Source organism: Triturus cristatus, chromosome 10, assembly GCF_964204655.1.
Source record: "Triturus cristatus chromosome 10, aTriCri1.1, whole genome shotgun sequence".
NCBI lineage: Eukaryota > Metazoa > Chordata > Amphibia > Caudata > Salamandridae > Triturus > Triturus cristatus.
The window spans coordinates 651636539-651653904 of NC_140593.1; positions in this window are offsets into that span (position 1 = coordinate 651636539).

A 17366-nucleotide genomic window follows, 5' to 3' on the forward strand; every position below is an offset into this window, starting at 1 on the left:
CCAATGGCCAGTCCATAATAGAAGTCCTTGGGGGGACACATGGGCACGCGTCTCCCCTAGCTTGCCTGCACAGTGGAACCCTCAGACCGGGGGGGGGGGGGATTCATGTGGGGAAGGACCAGGCACAGCAGGGACAGGAGGGGGAAGGGTAGGTGTGGTGGGTGCAGGGGTGGACGTCTCCACCACAGGGGATGGGGCAGCGCCAAAGGTGGAGGTGAGCTTGGCGCTGCACGCTCCGTCCACTGGCTCCCGCAGACTCGCCAGCACTGGTGGCACTGGTGCTGGGTCCCTCATCCAGGTCCGTGCAGGTGTCTCCCTCGGTTTCCAAAGATGATGCTGTGGGCAAGGTGAAGATACAGAAAAACATCAGTCACCTGTATACATCTGACACATGAGTACTGTTGCCTCGAAGATTCCTCGGGAGCGGATCGATGCCAAAAGGGGTCCACCTCTCGACAGCCCCAACCCTGAATGCTGTTAAAGCACAGGAGAGCGGGATGGTCAAGCGGGGGAAGGAAAGGATGGGAACAGCAGGGAGGGAGATCTGAAAGGAAAAGACACTAACACATTAGCCACATTTGAACACTCTGGAGGTAACTCAAGCCTGTAGGGGTATCGTACCTAACGCACCTGTAAATCAATAAAACTCGTGTTCTCCAGGTGTACTCATCCTGGACTTCACACAAGCAATACTCTGTTCAGGGTGCTACTATGGCTTCTACAGAGAAAGAGAAGGCATTGTGAATACTTGCTCCCTTCACACAGCAACCATACAACAACTCTTAGCCTTGCCGATAACCATACACACCAGAATTAATGTCGTGCTTCACGTCACAGGGGAAGAGCAGACTGCCGCCTCTTAAACCCCCTGTTAACACACATAAAGGAAGGAGAGTTAAAATACATCTTTTAACTCCATGAACGTTGCAAGTGTCAATGGTGCCACGATGCCTTGGCCAGTTCCTGGCCTCCTAATCACCTAACACCCTCAAGGCTTGCATCGGTAATTCAAAACAGGAATATAAGGTTCAGGTTTCTCAAATACAGGAATACTGACAGCGCTTGATGCGTATGAATTGACAAGAGCAAGCGCGGTAATCCGCGTCTATAATAACGAGAGCAGGTCTGCTCACAAGGTTCTCAATGGTGCAGGTGCACCCTTACCCTACACGGGCGAACTGGAGGTCCGGAATCAACGGCTGCTTCGAAGAATAACCAGCAGCGAGTGAAACGCCGAGCGGCGTTTTGAGCTGGAGCTGCTTCCGGGTTACGCCCACGTGATCGCCGTCAGTAACGGAAGGCAGGGAAACCTGGGAACTGTGGTTCGGCTAAGTGGCGCCCGTCCCAGTCCGGGCTTACCGTCTCTGTTGTTTTCTCGAGTCGTCCCCACCACTCGGTCAGCCACCCCCAAAGGGCTTTTGCTCTAGTTTCCTGATGGATGCCTCCACCACCCCTCAGTGAGTTCAGAGGGCTACATTGTACGTACGATGTTCGGGGGGGAGGAGCATGACAGCACATCCTTCTTTCGGGGCTCCTTTCTGTGGACCAGGTTTACTCAGATGGTTCTTATGGAATAGTGCTACCAGACGAGGGGCGTGTACAATAGTCGCTGGCTCCCATGAGTTTTCCTCGGGTCCATAATTCTTCCACGCCACGAGGTACCATAAGGACTTGCGTCTCCATTTGGAATCAAGAATTCTCTTTACCTCATACTCGGGTTCCCCGTCTATTAAAACAGGGGCCTGTGGTAGTCGTTTTGGTCTAGAAGAGGGTTTCAGAAGGGAAACATGAAAGACCGGATGAGTTTTCATGTGAGAGGGCAAGGCAAGTTTGTATGCCACTGGGTTGATCCTTTTCAGTATGCGGGATGGCCCGATGTACCGCGGATTGAAAATACTGTATTTGCGAAATCGTAAATTCTTTGCAGACAGCCACACGAAGTCGCCCTTCTTATAGTCTGGACCCACCCTACGATGTTTGTCAGCCTGTCTTTTGTATAGTTCCTTGGTTTTTTGTAAGTTCTTCCTAGCGATTTTCAAGTTGTCTTGTATGATTGTGATTCTTTTGTGTACTTCAGGTATCTTCTCATCACCGTGAGGTTTTACCATGGGGAGAAAGCGAGGATGAAATCCATAAGTACAATAGAAGGGCGTTAGATTACTGGAACTATGTAGGGCATCGTTATAAGCGATTTCGGCCAACCATAGCAGATCCACCCATTCTTCCGTTGTTTGGTCTACATAGCATCGTAAGTATTTCTTTAGGGTTTGGTTAAGACGCTCGGTCTGTCCATCTGTTTGTGGGTGGAAAGCTGTGGACGTATTGTTTGATATATGCAGAGTGGCGCACCAGGTTTTCCAAAATTTGCTGGTGAACTGAGGGCCCCTGTCTGTGATAATGACCTTGGGTAGGCCGTGAAAACGAACGATATTTGCGAGCAATATTGTTGCCAACTGAGATGATGATGGGAGACCGGTACATGCAATAAAGTGACCCAACTTCGTCAGGCTATCCACTACCACTAAAATGACTGTGTAACCTTTGTCCTTAGGTAACCCTACAATGAAGTCCATAGACACGTATTCCCAAGGTGTTTCGGGAGTGGGCAACGGTTGAAGCAATCCTGATGGTTTCATGTGGTCTGCCTTGGCCTGACTGCACACTACGCACTGTCGGATTCTTTCAGTAACGTCTTGTCTGATTTTTGGCCACCAAAAGTATCGTGACATTTTTTCCATGGTTTTCTCTATTCCTATGTGTCCGGCACATGGATCCACATGGCACCAGTTGAAGACGGTTTGTCTTAAACCAGCGGTTGGAAGTAACAGCTGACCTTTTCGCATGGGAAGGCCGTCTTTTACGTGCCACTCGGTATTCTCTGCCATCCAGTTCTTCCACGCTGCACTTTTCATGGCTTGTCTCACTTGGTCCAGGAATTTATCTGTTTGAATCACACAGATATCTTTATCGGAGGAAATGATGGCGTGTAATTCTGGTTTGTCCACTGCAAGGGAATTGTCACGGCGAATTAGAGCATCTGCCTTCCGGTTCTCTGCCCCTGGTCTATATGTCACAATGAAGTCAAACTCAGCGAAGAATAACATCCACCGTAGTTGACGCGGTGTAATTAAGCGAGCTGACTTCAGGAATTGCAGGTTTCTATGGTCCGTATATACCGTTACGGTATGTCTGGCTCCCATTAGATAATGCCTCCATTCCATAAAGGCGTACTTGATAGCTAGGAGTTCCTTTTCCGCTATAGTATAGTGGGTTTCCGCCGTATTCAATTTGTGGGACATGTAGGCCACCGAATGTAGTTGCCCGTTATCTTTATTTCTCTGTGATAAGATGGCTCCTACCGCCACATCCGATGCATCTGCCTCTACTATGTAGGGCACGTCGGTGTCAGGGTGGGCCAAAACAGGGGCAGTGGTGAAGGCGGTTTTCAACATGGCGAAAGCCTTCTGGGCGTCTTCAGTCCATGCATAGGCAACATTTTTCTTCAGTAGTCTGGTCAAGGGAGCTGACACCTGTGAGAGCTGCTGGATAAAGCGCCTATAAAAGTTGGCAAATCCCAAAAAGCATTGTAGTTCTTTCACATTCTTGGGAGGTGACCAATCTAGGACTGCTTGTATCTTACGTGCTGCCATCTCTTGCCCATTAGCTGATAGGATTATTCCCAAGAATTCCACCTTTCTCACATGAAACTCGCATTTGCTTATCTTACAATATAGGCGATGTTTTCTAAGAGTAAGCAAAACTGCCCGAACATGTCCAATGTGGTCTTCTTCTCTTTCTGAATACACCAAAATGTCATCGATGTAAATGATGACCGTGATGTCAAGGAATTCCCGAAGTACATCTGTCAAAAAGAATTGAAATGCGGCTGGGGCGTTGCATAGTCCATAAGGCATTACGCAGTACTCAAATAAGCCATATCTTGTGCGAAAGGCAATTTGCCATTCATCGCTTTGCGCATTCGTACCAAGTGGTATGCGCCCTTTAGATCCAAGCGGGTATATATCACCGCTTGACGTACTTGATCCAATAGCACGGGAATAAGCGGCAAGGGATAACGGTTCTTAATGGTGATGCTATTCAGCGCCCTAAAGTCCACACAGGCTCTGAGTTCTCGGTTTACCTTCGGTATAAAAAAGAGAGGCGAAGCTGCGGGTGATTTGGACGGTCTTATAAATCCGTTGTGCAAGTATGTGTCCAGGTAGTGGCGCAGATGCTCGTTTTCTGGTTCGGTGAGGGTGTACACTCTTCCACAAGGCACCACCGCCCCTGGTACCAAATCTATTTGGCAGTCGTAACTGCGATGCGGTGGCAAAACATTGTCTTGGTCCTCGTCGAACACGTCCTTGAAATCGCGATAGGATGCCGGTAAAAGGACTTCCTTTTCTTCAGCTGTGGCTATTACATGTGTTGGGGAAAGTTCCTTCCCCGGGCTATGGCTGCAATGTTCTAGGCAATAGGGCGAGGTAAAGTCGATTACTTCCTTCTCCCAATCAATGGCTGGATTGTGTTTTCTAAGCCATGGAAGACCCAAGATAACCCCATACTGGGGTGCATGTATTACATTGAAACTGAGTGTTTCCCAGTGTTGATCTTCCCAGGATATTACAAGATTTTTGGTACAATACCGAATAGGGCCAGAAAGCAGTTGCCGTCCATCCACGGTCATCACCATTTCCGGTTCGGATTTGGGTATTAACGGTACCTGCAATGAGGTAGCTAGTTCTTTATCCATAAACAGGCCGGTCGCCCCTGAATCCACCATGGCCGTAAAGGAACACTTCCTTTCCTCAAGGTTTACGTGTAGCCTCACATGGAAGTGGGATGTCGGGCCTTCAACGGAGTTTTGTACTGAAGGGATTGTTTTTATGCCCAAGAACCTCCCTTCTTGTCTTCTTGAGCCCTGGGGTTTTCCGTCTTCGTACCTTCTCCACTTATACGAGATAACATCTCTCTATCCCTCCCCTTAGGCTTAGCTACACAATCCTTCACGTAATGTCCCTTCTTACCGCAGTATAAACCTAATCCATTCCTGCGTCTCTGCTCTTTTTCCTCTGCGGTGAGTGGGGCCCGAACTGAACCTATTTCCATGGGTTCTGGTGCTGTGTTATAATTTCCTGGAACTGTTCTAGTTCTGTCATACCTGAGCGCGGGTTTATCTCCTCGTCTTTTATCCACACGACGTTCTGATAAGCGATGATCTAACCTCTGGGTCAAACTAATAAGAGCCTTACAGGAGGTGGGTTGAGGGTCAATCGTTGCTAGGGCGTCTTTAAGCTCATCTTTAAGGCCCTGATAAAACAACGCGCTTTGCTTACTCTCGGGCCACTCAGTTTCCGTAACCAACCGTTGGAAGGTGTTTACATAGGCTACTAGGTTCCTATTGCTACAAATAGATGCAGTTGCGTGTATTGCAATTGCAATTGGTATGAGTCTTTTGTTGCCAAATAAGGGATTCCGAAAGTTTGATGCTCCTACTTACTTTTGTCAGAGCACCGGAGCAATATCAGGTGTAAAAAAAAAAAAAAAAAAAAAAAGTAAAAAAGCAAACACCAAAATGTGCACCCATTTTTTGGAAAACAACCACACGGCCAACGACCTTACGTGGACAGTTTTACAGACCTTTCCCGCAATTAATAAGGAGGCCTTGTTCCGAAAGGAACAACAGTGGATTTTCAGGATCTCCAGTCATACACTTGGCCTCAACGACGATATACCATGGGCCACTATCAATAACATCTAACCCACGTCATGCTTACGAGGTGAACTTTCAGTGAAAACATTTCCTTCTGGTCTGCTCTAAAGCTATGACCTTACTTTATCAGTTGATGGGACACGAAGAACTACAACACACTTTTGACATATGCCTTTTCACACTCATAAGGCAAACTATCACAACTTATGATGTATCCCACAATTTGAAAAAAAGATTTCCCCCCCCCCCGTGGCCGTAACCCACATCGTTTATCGCAGTGGTACTCCAACACTGCCTGTATGTCCATTCTGGCCTATTTTTCGGTCTATTTGTTTTAAAACAATGTCCCCTGGCGAATCACCACCTTGATGCCCTTTTAAAACGATAATACGTTCCCAGTTAGGGATAGATTATTGCAATTGCTCCCGCACCGCCCATTCAATAAAGTTTTGCCACACTTCCAAGATGGCCGCGCCAATCCGCGGTCTAGTTGTCGTTCCAGTAGCGTGTGACAACTTCCTTTATTTTGAACTCTCTTCCGCGTCTCAGTCACGGAAGCCCAAGCCACGATAGGATCACGGCTGTGAGCACGCCCAAAACTGTGAGTACGATGCAACTGACGCCGATACTCCCGTAACGGCGAATGCTTGATATTCATAGGCTTTTTTATTTACAGGGCGAGCCCCGTTTTACTGGCCTTGAGGCGAACCCGTACAGCTAATTGCTGTCCCCCAGGGGGTGAGTCTTCCCTCGTGGATTTTGCTGCTCTCTCGTGCCCACCTCTCGTACCATGTTTGTAATTGCTCATGACTTGCTATTTGCATGGGAGTGAGCCCCTTTCATTCAACATGTCGGTTAACCACTACCTGCCCGAGCACTTGGTCAGCCTGACACTCTATTGCGGCTCTATGCGAGAGAGTCCTTTTGTACTAAGTTTTGACACCTAGCGACTTAGTCTTGGGAACGACTGTCCGCCACTGCACCCGGTCCCCCCTTTTTTCGCCCGATCACTTATCTCGGCACTTTGTTACACAGTCTGCCATGAAATAGTCCACAACACTTGGCACGTAACGTTTCTTTTTAGCATTATTAGTCCGTTATGAATTACTCCACAATATTTGGCACTTATCGTTACGTAACAGCATTATCAGTCCGCCTTGAAACATTACTTGGCACTTAACGTTATAGCATGTCAATCTATACCATGATCTCACCTTAGTATTGTGCAAAACCGACCACTACGGTAAATCTTTCGTAGCAAATTCAACCTTGAACCTCACTGCTGCACGGGCACTTATTGATACCAATCAGCACTAAAAATTTGTATGCTGATATTGTTCTTATTGTTACTATGTGTTGTACCTTTTCTTCCCCTTTTTAGGTGTCACAACAGTGGGTCCACCCCCGCCCCCCCGTGGGAACCTATGGACGCACCCGGTGAAGTACTAATTTTACTATCGCCTACCATGTAGTAGAGATTAATTAATTTTTCCGAGCACTGTCATCACCTGGTCCTGAAGAATTGCCACCGACCCGTACTGGGCATACGGCAAGAAACATGTCGACCTTCTAACTACCCAGGGGAGCATCATAATCCCCATGGGAGTCACCTTTTTTAATTAGGCTGGTATACCACCAGAATAAAATTGTTCCTCGTCCGGCAATACCAGACCTATTTTAACCCACCCCACTTTTTTCTCACTACACTTGTTGCACTTACCCCCACGCACCCATACGGCTGTCTCTAAAAAGATCTCCGAGAAAGAGCCCCTTCGCGGGAGCCCGTCGGGCATTGCAGCACTGGCCCGACGAGGAGCACAGCCCTATGATAAAGCATGACACCTTGCTAGGTGTGTGAGGGCACTATATAGAGACAAATTTCTCTCCCACCTGCCTACCCTCCCTCCATGCCCAGAGGAACTGTACTCCTGGTTTTGTGAATTACTAGGTTCCTATTCCCTTGTCTTAATTCCAGCAACTCACGGTCGGCTGTAAAGGTGGCGGCTCTACGGTCAAACACTCGTTCGAATTCCTCACGGAATGCATCCCAGTCGTACAACAGAGGATCATCGCGCCGTACTAAGGGAATGGCCCACTGGGCGGCATCGCCATTTAAGTAGGAAATAGTAAAGGCTACTCTAGACTGGTTAGAAGGGAATGCCTTTGGCTTACAAGAAAAGTGTAGGAGTATTTGTGTGATGAACACCTGCACCGTATGGGCTTCCCCTGAGAACCGTTCAGGTGCTGCAAGAGGGATAGGCGTTGGTAATTCTACATTGAATGGTGTGGCTGAGGATGAAAAGCTCCCTGAGGGAAACCTCCCTGTACCCACATCAAAGGGATTACGCTGCATTCCTTCGATTCTTTGCTTTAGGGCCGCTGTCTCTTCTCGAGAGGTGGCTAGTTCTTGCTGCACTAGTGATAAGGCACCTAATACATCCTCTAATGAGGCCATGTCTTGCATCGACCCGCCCAGGAGGAAGTCAATTCGTGGGCTGGTTATTCTGTTGCCTCGAAGATTCCTCGGGAGCGGATCGATGCCAAAAGGGGTCCACCTCTCGACAGCCCAAACCCTGAATGCTGTTAAAGCACAGGAGAGCGGGATGGTCAAGCGGGGGAAGGAAAGGATGAGAACAGCAGGGAGGGAGATCTGAAAGGAAAAGACACTAACACATTAGCCACATTTCAACACTGTGGAGGTAACTCAAGCCTGTAGGGGTATCGTACCTAACGCACCTGTAAATCAATAAAACTCGTGTTCTCCAGGTGTACTCATCCTGGACTTCACACAAGCAATACTCTGTTCAGGGTGCTACTATGGCTTCTACAGAGAAAGAGGAGGCATTGTGAATACTTGCTCCCTTCACACAGCAACCATACAACAACTCTCAGCCTTGCCCGATAACCATACACACCAGAATTAATGTCGTGCTTCACGTCACAGGGGAAGAGCAGACTGCCGCCTCTTAAACCCCCTGTTAACACACATAAAGGAAGGAGAGTTAAAATACATCTTTTAACTCCATGAACGTTGCAAGTGTCAATGGTGCCACGATGCCTTGGCCAGTTCCTGGCCTCCTAATCACCTAACACCCTCAAGGCTTGCATCGGTAATTCAAAATAGGAATATAAGGTTCAGGTTTCTCAAATACAGGAATACTGACAGCGCTTGATGCGTATGAATTGACAAGAGCAAGCGCGGTAATCCGCGTCTATAATCACGAGAGCAGGTCTGCTCACAAGGTTCTCAGTGGTGCAGGTGCACCCTTACCCTACACGGGCGAACTGGAGGTCCGGAATCAACGGCTGCTTCGAAGAATAACCAGCAGCGAGTGAAACGCCGAGCGGCGTTTTGAGCTGGAGCTGCTTCCGGGTTACGCCCACGTGATCGGCGTCAGTAACGGAAGGCAGGGAAACCTGGGAACTGTGGTTCGGCTAAGTGGCGCCCGTCCCAGTCCGGGCTTACCGTCTCTGTTGTTTTCTCGAGTCGTCCCCACCACTCGGTCAGCCACCCCCAAAGGGCTTTTGCTCTAGTTTCCTGATGGATGCCCCCACCACCCCTCAGTGAGTTCAGAGGGCTACATGGTACGTACGATGTTCGGGGGGGAGGAGCATGACAAGTACAAAACCAACAGGTCACAGTGCATATCAGGCAATGCATCAAGAATAACAGCTAGATTACTCCGCCCATATGTAAGCTCTGTACTCCCCAGTTGGTAGACCCACCATGCCTCTTGGACACAAGGAAAAATAGGATACACCAGCCCAAAACTTGAATGAGAAATACACTGAGGAGCTAGTGTCTGGGAACAGGTGAGCACAGCAATACAATGAAGTCATGCCACCTCTTGTTTAACCTGAAAGAAACAGTAGTGGTGCACACAAGGCAAAGTAACACACCTCAATACCAAAGGTGTCCCCACACTCCGAGACCTGTAAGTACTTTGGAACACAAAACGAAAAAATGTTGGTCCCTTGGGAATCACAATACTTTACACAATCGACATGGTCAGAATGTGGGAATGTGCCATTTTGTGAACAGAACACACATGTGCCTCCATAAAAGATGGCTCCCAAGGAGGTGCACACAAAACTACATTTACCCAGTCATTGAAGAAGCTGGCAGCCTTCTTTAAAGAAGCCACTGTTAGAAAGAAATGGTGTTGCAGAAAGTACATATACATGGGCCAACGGAGGTCTTGATGACCTGACACTCGTAAGTTGGTATCACCAACAACCAAGGACTTACCCAAATTCCACAACACTGGGGGAACATGTATATGTATAATCTGAAAAACAGTCTCATTAGAACAGTGCCTTCTTTTAAAATGTGCCAGCGTGTTCCCTGAAAGTGTAAAGGTGGTTTGTTGTGCACTTCCTTGGGAGACATCTGTCATGCAGGCACATTATTGTTCTTAACAACAAAACATCAAACTAAAGCATTTAAAACATGAAGACCTGTTGACAAGTGTTGTGAGTGCCAAGGTACAATATCTTTTGACTAACAACTTGAATTATGTCAGTTGTCACATGGCTATCCGTTACCTGATGACACAGTTGGCAACACATCTGACCCACTGCCTGTCATGTGGAGTGGCACACATGTCCAAACCCAGGACAATGCATAAGCTAATGGGCCTGCAATTGTGTTGTAAAAAGGCATACCTGCACTGAGGAGACACCCTCATGGCAAGCCAGAATGTCCACACAGATGTCAGCACACAAACACCAAACTACGTAGCATCTGGACCACACACTGGTGCCAAAAATGTATGAGCAGGAATCATGTATTTAAACAATTGACACATGCTGCAAAGCACAGACATTAAACCCTGCACAACATCACTGGGTCACTGCACGTTGAGTCTCTGTCCAGCCAATTATCACACACAGGTCAGACCTGGCAAGGAGACATAAGGTTTGGCCATGTAGGCCTCGCCCGCACAAATCCCCCATACCTGAGACAATGTGATTGATACAGATCAAGAAGTGACACCTCTTAATCAGGGTTTACAAAAATGTACTGCAAGAATTCCCAAATGTACTCCACATCACCTCGTGAGGCTGCCAACACATATTTGTGACAAACAACCATCGACAGATAGTTGTGAATAGACACACAGGCACTGCCCAGTGTGAGTAAGCACAAGCCAAATGGGGTCTCCCTGTCCAGTGGACACATGTAGCACACCTTGGATAAATACAAATGAGGCCAGGGAACAATGCCACAGAGGCAAACATATGCTGAACACACTGAGAATGGACACAGTGTTGGATGACACACATGATTACGAGGCAAGGGTGTCTCAGGGGACTGTAGTGGGCACACTGCTCCTTGTTCCTGGAATGATCTGACTGTAACATGAGCAACCGTCCTGGCACTATGCATATCTCCCTCTCATGCACATCATGTCTGAGGCCACAACATTGACATGCATGCTGCAAGTGTGTTCATTTGAAACCTCACACTCCCATGTTGAGACTCATCATCAGTGCCAACAAATGTGGACCCCCAACAGAGTGAACAGGACAGGGCACAGGCAATGTACCAACACATGTCACAGACCACCCTCACACATGATGCAGAAAGCAATGTGCACTTGGATTAACTGGCAGCCTAGATGACCATGTGCAATTGTGATTACACACAGACCAGGGGACACATGTCAAGGAGGGGAAGGGACGAATAAGAGCACCGGTTGACTTGGGGGAACTGAATATGCACTGCACATATAAACCCTGGCAGTGTATCCAGGCTACAGAGCACTTCCAAAAGCTGGGGACACACAACACAACAAACAGACATGTACCTACCCCCTCCTTGCTGCTGTCTCTCCTGTAGCTGCCTATCCAGGTCAGGGAAGACCACCGCCAGGACACGCATCATGTGGGTGGTCCGGCGTCGGCGCCCGCCGTGGGGGCGTGGATGTGAGAGCCCCAGCTGGACCCGGGTGATCCGCCGGGTCCAGCACCGGATGTCCTGCCATCGTTTTTGGACTTGGGCTAGGCGCCGACTGCGACCCCCGCCGTTCTCACGGCCCTGACGATCTTCTTCCAGATCCCCTCCTTCTCGGAGGCAGTTACCTGTGAGGATGAAAAAGTGAGACAGCATCACTACACCTGCTCCATGTCACAGAGACACACATTTGAACATCTTTGATATGTTGAACAGGGCATAGGATGCTGCCAAGGAATAGCATCTTTCTCATATAGACATTGGCCTCTGTGGAAGCCCCAATGCACTACATGGCATTGAAAGTACACAGGTGGAAGGAGGGGTGCGACACACTCCCTGATCATGGCACACACTGTGCATCACATGCAACACCAGGCTGATGGACAGCACCTCAAAGCAGTTACATGCCCCAGGCCATGAAAAACAACCTCAGCAGAGTACACAGACACACACAGGCACAGATCAATCACCTGCCATTGGCAACATCGGATACAAACCTCACTCTGCACATGTGCCACTTGCCTGTGGGGTGTCACAGGTGTTGTGCTAGCTCAGCAAGTCAGACACACAGCACGGCTTACTTCTCACATCAGATGGGTAGAGCTGTTGCCTCCTCCATGCAGCTGTGGTTCAACACTTTACATAGACACTCACCCACATGACAAGGAATCTTCACACACATCAATGTCCAGGAGGGCGTACACATCACTTGGACACTCTCACCACAGCTCCACTCAACTCATACACATCTGTGGGTACAGTCACCTGTCACACCGGGGGGAACACTGAATCACCTCAGGACAATAGCCAGAAAATGCCACCAAGGATTTGCCAGGCTGAATGTGTCATGCACTATGCAGTGAATGTCACAGTAAGCATAATGCAAGTGAGGAATGCACACAGGACCTACATCATGCCCTGCATGAGAGACATAAGCCTTTACCCCCCCCTGGGACCCACTCTAAACCACATTGCATGTCTGTCACACCTGGACACAATGCCAGAAGTGACAGTCACAAAAATGGTGCACAGTCAAAGGTAGTGGAATCAGCACTCACCTGCACCCCTGGTCTCCCATACAGGCTGGGGTACTGTGGGAGGAGGACATTCAGCAATGCCTCATTCTCCTCAAGTGTGAATGGCTGGGCCCTCTCCACAGTACGCGACATGGTGCCAGAGAATGCACAGACAGTAGCAGTGTGGTCGACAGGAAAGTAGTGCAGGCAAGTGCCCTCTCATGGGTTCTGGCTGACTTATATCTGTCTTGCTGGGGGCTTTAATTTACAGGAGTACAGAGTGATTGGTCAGACTTATGTGCATCCTACGTTTCCTCCAATCCCTTTAAACATACACCAATGACACAAATTTGCATGGTTCAAATTTTGAGCATCATAGCAAGGCAAACACCACTTTGCAACATTGTAATTTTTGGGCCAACTGACTTTTCAAGCCCACATGATGGCCACATTGCAACTGAAATCTCTGTATCCATGACAACCAGCATGCATTTTGGGCCTAATACTTGTCCCCTATGTAATTTTTGAATCCAAAAAACATGTACGCTGCGTTTCACACATACCCGTACACGAACGGCACCACTACAATAGTAGTGATACGCACCGTACTCACACATCCATAACGTGGGTACGGTGCGTATCACTGTAGTAGTGGTGCCGTAGGAGTACGCGTGTGTGTACAGTCCGTACCACGCGTACTCCTACGGCACCACTGCTATAGTGATACGGACCGTACACACGCTCTGAGAGCGTGTGTATGGTCCGTACCATGCGTACTCCTACGGCACCACTACTATAGTGATACGGACCGTACACACGACGTGTGTATGGTCCGTAACACGCGTACTCCTATGGCACCACTACTATAGTGATACGGACCGTACACACGCTCTGAGAGCGTGTGTACGGTCTGTACCACGCGTACTCCTACGGCACCACTACTATAGTGATACGGACCGTACACATGCTCTGAGAGCGTGTGTACGCCCGTACCACGTGTACTCGTACGGCACCACTACTATAGTGATACGGACCGTACACACGCTCTGAGAGCGTGTGTACGGTCCGTACCATGCGTACTCGTACGGCACCACTACTATAGTGATACGGACCGTACACACGACGTGTGGACGGGCCGTACCACGCATTCTCCTACGGCACCACTACTATAGTGATACGGACCATACACACGCTCTGAGAGCGTGTGTACGGTCCGTACCACGCGTACTTCTACGGCACCACTACTATAGTGATACGGACCGTACACACGACGTGTGTACAGTCCGTACCACGCGTACTCCTACGGCACCACTACTATAGTGATACAGACCGTACACATGCTCTGAGAGCGTGTGTACGGTTCGTACCACGAGTACTCATACGGCACCACTACTATAGTGATACGGACCGTACACGTACGGTCCGTACCACACGTACTCCTTCGGCACCACTACTATAGTGATACGGGCCGTACACACGACGTGTGTACGGTCCGTACCACGCGTACTCCTACGGCACCACTACTATAGTGATATGGGCCATACACACGACGTGTGTACGGTCCGTACCACGCGTACTCCTACGGCACCACTACTATAGTGATACGGACCGTACACACGCTCTGAGAGCGTGTGTACAGCCCGTACCACGCGTACTCGTACGGCACCACTACTATAGTGATACAGGCCGTACACACGCTCTCAGGGCGTGTGTACGATGCGTTTCACATGCTTACACTGGTGATAGGAGGTGCACACGAAAGGAATGGAGGTCTCCGACTCGCACAAGGCTGTACATCAAGTCATTGTCATTGCAGACTTTCATGTGCAGGGCCTAGGTGTGTCAGGCTGTGATATTGCACGTCTCCTCATGTACAATTGATGTGTGATGACCTGTGTACACATGTCATGTGTGAGGGGGCAATATGTGGCACACTTCCCCATCACACTTTGCACATGTGTGCCTGTAGTACAAACGTGTCAAGCACAGCATCACTGGTATGGCACAGTCACCACCACCCGCAACTGTCCCCTGATGCCAGGGACAGGGACACTAACAACTGACATTTCACGATCAGCATGCCCCGAGGTGACTATGTCATGTGTGTGTCATGTGTTCCCATGAGCTTGCAGTTAGTGTTCCGTCAACGACATCTGCTGTTGCTGCATCCAACATGTGTCTGTGTGGAGATGGGCATGGCACACATCTATGCACACCATGCCACATGTGGATTCCCACGTAAGCAGGGTCTATATGCATCAGACATGATATTTTCACATGAGGACATATCTGCGTCGTCTCAATGTCTGTGTTTTCTGTTTTCACGTGTCCCCCTTCATCGCAATGTGTTTGATCTGTACATTTGACATTCCATGTGACCTGTGCGTCTAGCTTGCCGTCAGCTGTCTGTATGAGATGACATCCTTTAAATGCAGCTATGTGGATGTATGTCACTCCTGTGATGTCTCTGGCTGTTCACTCAGACTGGCCCCCAGATCGTTTCAGGGCATGTCATGTAGACTTGCCAATCAATGGGTGTATCTGGCTTTTCTTAGGAGTATCACCAAGCTGGCATACGTGTCCTGGATGTATTGCACAGACCAGACTCTGTATTTAGCTGATGTGTAGTAGCAGTTTAGCATGTGCTCTGTTCATTGACATTGATGCTGTTATGCTCTCAATGTTCGTTATTCAATACAATTTTCTTCAGGGCACTGCCTGTCCCCCGACCAATGCTAGACTTGGGTGCCATGAGGGAACGTGCCTGCATCCGACGTTACAGATTCACTCAACAGTTGATTGAGGACTTGACCACCAAGCTGGCACCACACCTCCAACCGCGACACAGGTATCCTACTGCGCTGACCCCCAAGATGAAGGTGATGGCAGCCCTACATTTTTTTGCCACAGGTACGTTTCAATTCACCATAGCTGATGTTGGTGGCATGTCTCAGACAATGTTCTGCCGTGTTCTGTGTGATGTTTTGGCAGCCATGTTGGAGCACCTTGATGAATTCATCCATTTTCCTACTCCTGAGGAGTTGACAGGTGTCAAGGGTGATTTCTATGCCCTGGGAGGGATGCCCCATGTCATTGGGTTGATTGATGGGACACATGTGGCTTTGGTACCACCACAGGCACAGGAGGTAGCCTATCGCAACCGTAAACATTACCACTCTATAAATGCCCTTGTGGTGTGTCTTGCTAACATGCTGATTTCCCATGTCTGTGCACGTTTGCTGTTTTTGCATTTGTCACCCTGAGTGGGAGGGGTATGCTCAGACGTGAGTCCCTTGCTCTTCATGCCACTGGAATCAGGCTATCCTGGCTGACGAGGGCTGAAAGCCCGAAACCGATCCTAGGATGCTTGTTTCCAGTCCAGGGAGGACCTGGCTTGGCAGTTCGGGCTGGACTGTTCCCATGGGGCACAGGGTCAAGACTGATTTGCATATGGCAGGGTTCAAACTGGAATGGCATGGTTAGCAAAAAAATGATGGATTTAGGCCCAGATCTCTGTACTGGGGTGAATGTATGACATTGTTCTGCATTCTGTCCATCAATTGTTGTTTTTGCGTTTTCCAGGGTCAGCACACGATGCCTACATCATGAGGCGTAGCACGGTGCCACAAATGATGCTGCGGCTGCACAACGAACGAGCATGTCTTGTTGGTGGGTATACTCTGTTTGTCCTGTGTGTTGCGGTATCTTTGGCTCTTACGGCATCTCCCGACCCACTTATTTACATGATGTTTCCATGTAGGGGACTCTGGCTATCCCAACATGCCATGGCTGATGACGCCTCTCCGCAACCCAAGATCAGCTGGAGATCACCGGTACAACAATGCACACGGGCAGACTAGGCGAGTGATTGAGAGGACGTTTGGCCTCCTGAAGAGTCGATTTCGGTGCCTTCACAAGACAGGCGGGTCCCTCCCATATGCACCGGTGAAGGTCTGCAAAATCTTCCTCGTGTGCTGCATGCTGCACAACATGGCAGTGGAGAAGGCAGTGCCACTCATCCTGGAGCAGGATCAGCAGGAGCATCCACCCGTGGAGGATGAAGGGCTTGGTCACGAGGCAAGTGAGGAGGAGGAGGAGGATATCCGGAATCAGCTCATACGCAACTTCTTCTCATAATGGTGAGTCACTGGGTCTGAGTGTGCACGCTTGTAGCCTTGGGTGGCATGTGTTGCAATGTGTGTGTCCAGCTGACTGTATGCTAAGTGACTTAGATGTGTGTTCTGATGTGTCACTCAAGTGATGATGTCATTCCACACATTTTAGCAGAGACACTTTCTTTTAAATTAGCATGGGGACAACATTGTTCATGTTTAGTATATGACCATGTATGCGGAGAAAAATTTTTTATCTGACTTCTTGTGTGTCTGTCATTCCCAGGTTCTTGCGCATGTTGTCTGCTTGTGTCATCGTTGTCCTCCTGCTATTCCTCATCAGTATTGCAACGTCTGCTGAATCAGCGTTCCATGCACAGACATGGGGAAATGTCATTTTGGGTAAGGATTGCAGCAAGGCATTTTGGGGGTGGTACGTGTTTGGAATGTGTGGGGACTGCTTCTGTGCATGTTGTGTTACCATGCATACATGTCGACTCACCATGGGGCACATAACATGTAGCATGACTCCCATGAATTGAGAGTCACCCTTCGTGACAGTCATCTGT